Source organism: Melitaea cinxia, chromosome 17 (assembly GCF_905220565.1).
Source record: "Melitaea cinxia chromosome 17, ilMelCinx1.1, whole genome shotgun sequence".
NCBI lineage: Eukaryota > Metazoa > Arthropoda > Insecta > Lepidoptera > Nymphalidae > Melitaea > Melitaea cinxia.
Window position 1 is genome coordinate 14,636,712 of NC_059410.1, and position 6,761 is coordinate 14,643,472.

The following is a 6,761-nucleotide window of genomic DNA, read 5'->3' on the forward strand; positions in this document are numbered from 1 at the left end:
ATTATAATAATAATATTCAAATATGCGTCGTTAGATTACACGTTGTTACAAAATGCGTTGAAGAAATAAAGGTTCACTGCTCGTTCCCCGTAGGTGATAGCGTGATAATTTGTATCTTATATGTTGACCCGACTTCTTAATAATATTCGTACCAATTTTGAAGTAAATCCATGCAGTACTTTTTGAGTTTATCCCGGACATACATACAGACAAACAGACAAACGGACAAAAATTCTAAAAACTATATTTTTGGCTTCGGTATCGATTGTAGATCACACCCCAAGTATTCTTTTAAAAAAAGATTCAATGTACAGTTTTGACTTTCCTACCATTTTATTATATGTATTGATTATCAAAAAGTCCTAATAAAAGACATAACAAAAAAAGTGTCCTGAATTGTGACTTTGTTGCACCGAAGGTGCGGTATATATATATTGAGTTTCCATCAGCCGAATTGAGTAACCTCCTCCTTTTTTTAAATTGGTTAAAAAAGACTTCATCCAAACCGGCAGCGAATCATTTTAACTCTCTCTTCTACTACCAATCCTTCACGATTTACTAAAAATACCGAGCTTAGCTCGGTCACCCAGGTACTAAATATATAAATATAGATACTTACAACATACACACACTCATCTGTTCCTAAAGTAAGCAACTTAATGCTTGTGTTATATTTACCAGCCGACTTGTATAGCTATTTTTTTTTATAAATATACATGTAAACAAAGTGCGTGACACTTCATTTAAGTTATTAGTTTATTTTGTAATTGTTCTTTGATGGATATTTGATCTGCGAATTGGTTGCTATGGAGCTGTTTTTTCATATTAAACGATTGTGAGAATTATATTGTAACTGTAAATATTTAAATAATAGTTATTATAAAGAACTGATAAAGCAATAGCTTTAAATGTTGTTTCTCTTTTCAGGTTAGTTTTTAAATAATTTAATAATAAATAATATTTTGTAAAATTAGTTTATATGCTAAAATAAAAAACTTCTCTTTTCAGAGCAACACAATCATTGTTTTACTGTTCATAATATACAAAAATAAAATAAAATAAAACATTATAAAACAACAACAAGACCAACCTTTATCCGCATATGTTTCACAAAATTTCTTTTTCCACATTGCCCATTCTGAATTTATTGTATGCTTTATAAGCATGGAACTATACCAGACTAAACAAGAATCTTCTAAAAATAACCTAAAAATTTCAATTTTTTTGATATCTTCTTCTATTCCTATACGGGTACATTCCGATTCAAAGGTAGTCATCCACTGCGACACATTGGTAATCTTGCTATTAAATTTTTCTATTACAAATTTTTCTACCACTTTCCCCATATTAAAGGGTTTTACTGAATCTTTCTTCATTTCAGCGAAGTTTTCTACGATTTTTGCTAGAGATTCTTCTGAAAACCCTGTTGTAGTTTGTGGTATTGTTTGTTCCTCCAGTATGTATCCCATAAATTGTTTATTTCCATCTTCATAACAATATGCCGCTTTCATCTTCGGATTCATGGATATCCATACCTGTCGTTTCTCATGCCGTTTTTGTAATGTGGACTTTACTTTCTGAAATATTTGGGTATGTACTATTCCATCATGTAATTTTACAGGTTGTAACTTATCTGGGATTGCAAAAGTCCGGCCATCTAAAGCCGTGATTCTAGTTACACAAATAATATTTGTTTTCGTATCTTCACTGGCTTTGACTATGAATTCGAATTTTAATTTTTCCATCTTTTCTGGTAACAAGCTGTAGAAATGTTGTTTTATAATGTCTCACTTAGGTCCCGCTACTTATCCGTTTGAAATAGTGTCTATAGATACCATAGGGGGATTTGGTGGTACTCGTTCAACTAAAAAATATTTACATCTTCTAGTAGATCACTTCACTCGTTACGCCTATATTTTGACATCCAAAACCCAAAGTGCGAATGATTTTATAAAACTGGCCCAAAAAGTAACAAAAGATTATAAAATTGACATGATTTTATCAGATCAATATCCAGGCATAAATTCAAAAGATTTTAAAAAGTTTTTAGAAAAAGAAAATATACCTATAGTTTTCACTGCAGTAAATGCACCATTTTCAAACGGATTAAATGAAAGGTTAAACCAAACGTTGGTTAATAAAATTCGTTGCAAGATTAATGAAAGGAAGGGCAAAATTGCTTGGACAACTATTGCTCACGAATGCACAGAAAAATATAACGAAACTGAACATGGTGTAACAAGGTTCTCTCCAAAATATTTATTGGAGGGAAAAAAAATTGACGTTCTACCAGATGAACAGAAGAAAAATACAACACATAATTGTCTTTTGCAAGACCGAAAAATTGCCTTAGAAAATAGTATAAAATCACACAATTATAATAAAAAAAGATTTGATAAAAACAGAAAACATCATGAACTAAAAGTAGGAGATTATGTATACGTTGAAAACGGAAACCAATTAAACCGAAAAAAACTTGATGAATTGAGAATAGGACCTTATGAAATTGTAGACAAAATATCCAATTCAATTTATAAAGTAGACACGGGTCACAAAAAGGCAGAATCAAACCTCTTCCATATTACAAAACTTATTCCAGTAGTAAAGTATGATACTAAAACTTTGTAATTTAGAAAAAAAAAGGGGGGGGGGAGATGTAAACAAAGTGCGTGACACTTCATTTAAGTTATTAGTTTATTTTGTAATTGTTCTTTGATGGATATTTGATCTGCGAATTGGTTGCTATGGAGCTGTTTTTTCATATTAAACGATTGTGAGAATTATATTGTAACTGTAAATATTTAAATAATAGTTATTATAAAGAACTGATAAAGCAATAGCTTTAAATGTTATTTCTCTTTTCAGGTTATTTTTCAAATAATTTAATAATAAATAATATTTTGTAAAATTAGTTTATATGCTAAAATAAAAAACTTCTCTTTTCAGAGCAACACAATCATTGTTTTACTGTTCATAATATACAAAAATAAAATAAAATAAAACATTATATACATATAAATAATACATATAAAAAATAAATATATATTTTACACCCAGACTCTGGATGGAAATTGAACCCACAACCCCTGGAGCAGAAAGCAGGGTTGACAAACTGCACCAACGGGATAATCAAAAGTCAAAAGTTTTGCTCTATTACTTTAATAATTAATTTATATTATGTTTATTTAAATTCTTTGTAATTTAACCCTCCTTAATTTACATTTAAACCTTTCTAAGATATATGTAAAGTAACCTTCATTTATAAACAGATTATCTGTCATAACGTCTTTAATGAGCTGTGATATCTGGACAAATACATTTGATTCAATTTCATTAATGAATTTTTGTTATTCTGTATTGTGTATCATAACGCTTTCCTTTTTTATGTCAATTATATGTACACCCTTGTTAAGCATTTATAATACGTTATAATCTCCTTTGCCAATCTGGTTGCCTGGAAACGATCGCTCTGTTAGCGATTAGACCACCGTTTGTACCTATATACTAAGCGTTTTACCATCTGTATATCGGTACCTTTGATACTTGTGATTCTTGGTTTACATTAATCTATATTTCATTGATTCAATACATAAATATCATTGAACTAAGGGTTCTAGTTCGTACTGAACTTAAACCTATAAATGCGCTGTTTAGGATTTATAATCTTAACATGTGTCTTACATATCGCAGCACTTGATCTTTACATTATATAACTTGTTTACAGATGTTAAAATGTTGTAAGTATAAGTAATATATTGAATTATTGTTTTAGAACTAATTAAGATCATTATTTAATATTTTCTTAGCCTTCTGGAAAATTAAAAAAAATGCTTGCGTACAAAGTACACATGTCGGAAGTGAAACTTCTTCCGCAACGCTTCAGCCTAATATCCCACTACTGGGCATAGGCCTCTTTCCCCATGTAGGAGAAGGATCAGAGCTTAATCCAACACACTACTCCAATGCGGGTTGGCGGATATATTCCCTACTATGAGTAACGATCGCTATCAGGTGTACATGATAACAACCGGGACCGACGGCTTAACGTGCTCTCCGAGGCACGGTGGGGAGAACCACAAGGACTGCACAAACACCCAGACCACGGCAAACACCGGTATGGCCAATACAAATGTTTGTCATGTGCGGGGATCGAACCCGCAACAGCCAGCGCAACAGGTACAATCAATTTTTGAAAAAAAAACAAAAAGTCAACGTCACTGAGTTCCCAGGCGGTCACCCATCCAAGTGCTGACCTCGCCCGATGTTGCTTAACTTCGGTGATCGGACGAGAAACGGTGTATTCAACGTGGTATGGACGTTTAAAATTAGTGACTCGTGACGCCGTGACGTGTTTGATCCATAATAATTTTGCCCCTCATACGCCTGAAGAAGTTTCACTCCAAAAAAAAAATAAAAAATAAAGGTAAATTCCATTTGGTACGTAACAAGGTCGACTACACTCTAAGCTTAGTTCATACGTTAAAATTTAAATGTAGGTTAATATATGGGTGTAACGCTGCCACGTCATAAATTCTGTAAATATTCTTTTGTTCACATTTATTTAAGTAAAATATATACGCCTAAGAACTTTTTAGACATTAAGGTCAATGGCTTTTACCTTAAACACCGTGCAGGATGTAATCAATAAACCAACTTATTGTGGATTTGACTCAGAGACCTTTAAAATTAAGACTCACCTATTTTATACTTCGAACGATATAGTCATTGTTAATATTCAATACCACAATAATAAATCAAACTATAATGTTATCAGAAACAATTTTAAAATAATATTTCAATTGTATCCAATAACAAGTCACCTAACAAATACCCACGCTTAGCGGAAGTAAAACGGCTCAACTAAATATACTTAAGTACTGTCGGAGTTTTGAACTACAAAGCGTCTAATGAACGCCGAAGTTTCAGTCGTCAATACCTGAGGGGAGTTCCGTTTAGCTGAAACTTTTGTATTACTTCCTGACCAATGCGCTACCTGACTTCTAGACATTTCTGGCTATTTTATTTAGTGAAAATGTTTAATAATACTAAAACAATGTGAATCCATACTAATATTATAAAGCTGAAAAGTTTGTTTGTTTGCTTAAACGCGCTAATCTAAGCAACTACACTGTTAGATAGCCCATTTATCGAGGAATACTATAGGCTACATAACATTTTAGTTCATCTGTTTTTTTCTTAAATTAACGCGTGTGAAAATACGGGGCACATCTAGTTATCATATAAACGGCTTACCATTAACAGCCCTTAGTAGAATGTAATCTTTTGTTGTGATCTGGATACATACACAAAACAAGCACAAACGCACAGATTACGACAAACATTAATATGGTCTATCCGAACAATTGTCACAAATGTTGAACGATTTCTTGACTATTAACACAAGAAGCTTGTGTTGCAGAGATTACTACGCTTAGTAACACAAGAAACATCACAACCGCATTGTCTAACCCAGCACACCACTCTGTAGCAGTATTAAATTTTTGATCTTCTGAAGTTTCGTAAACGTCAATAAGAAACGAAAAACCACATTATAACTTAATAAAACTTCACCTGAACTAAACCAAAGGAACTTGTCCTAATTAATATTCAGAGAAAAGAAAACTTGTCAAAAGAACAACCAGTGGCGTAGCGAGCTTAACTCGCGCCCGGAGCACAATACCTTTTTTAGCCAACCCCCCCCCCCCCCCCCTCCAGCATTTTTTTATTTTGCGGACTATTTGGCGCCCATTTGTGAATAGCGCTCGGGACATTATGCCCTCCGTTATCCCCCTCCCCGGTACGCCACTGAGAACAAGCATATTCAAAGTACACTTTTTCATATATGTTATTTAGGAACACAAAGTCTATACACGTCTCGGAGAGCACGTTAAGCTGTCAGTCCCCGTTGTTATGATATACACCTGGTAGCAGTTGTTACTACACATAAACGCCAACTCACAGTGGAGCATCCTGGTCAAATGAGCTCCGACTCTTCACCTACAGCCCGAGTAGAAGTTTTTTCTTGTTCCTTAGAAGGACCGGACCGGGCATGCCTGATCTGGACTGGATAAGGTATGTAACGCAGATTTGTCTGGACCTGATCAGGAAATCTATCCTCATCAGCCTCCTGTCAGCTCATCCTGATCAGCCGGTTCGATCCGGTCCTTTTAAAAAACACGAATGTATATTCTAGAAAAAATTGCTTAATAAAAAAAAAGCGAATTGATATTATAAATATGCTACTCAACATTATTTATTTCCGTTTATTTTTACCAATGTATTATTTATTTATGTTTTTACTTTAAATGTCAATTATTTTTATTTATTTTTATGTTATGAATTGACTATTGTTATTAATTAAATTTTATTTATTAACATCTAATAATTAACTACTTCCTATAACTTACGACTGCTCCACTGTGTAGAAATGGACTCCCTGCTAGACTATCCTAATAACTGACTATATACTAAGTGCACTTAAAAACATTGATAGCGCGATTCAGGCTCAGTTCGCGTAGTTATATAATGTTTAACATTAGGCTATCCTGATCTGGACCGGACCGGGTCCTGATCCAGTATGCCTTACCATACTTGATTATATTTTACATCAGGCTGTCCTTATCTGGACCGGACCGGGTCCTGATCCAGTATGCCTTACCATATTTGATTATATTTCACATTAGGCTATCCTTGTCTGGACCAGACCTGGTCCTGATAGAGCTTGCCGTATCTGGCATGTCTCATTCTATCCTGATCCGGTC

The 6,761-nt window shown here is 33.5% G+C and overlaps 1 pseudogene; it reads right to left on the minus strand.

The window, feature by feature from the left end:
* Positions 1-4,206: 4,206 nt before the first annotated feature.
* Positions 4,207-4,323, minus strand: LOC123661963 (annotated as a pseudogene).
* Positions 4,324-6,761: the final 2,438 nt, after the last annotated feature.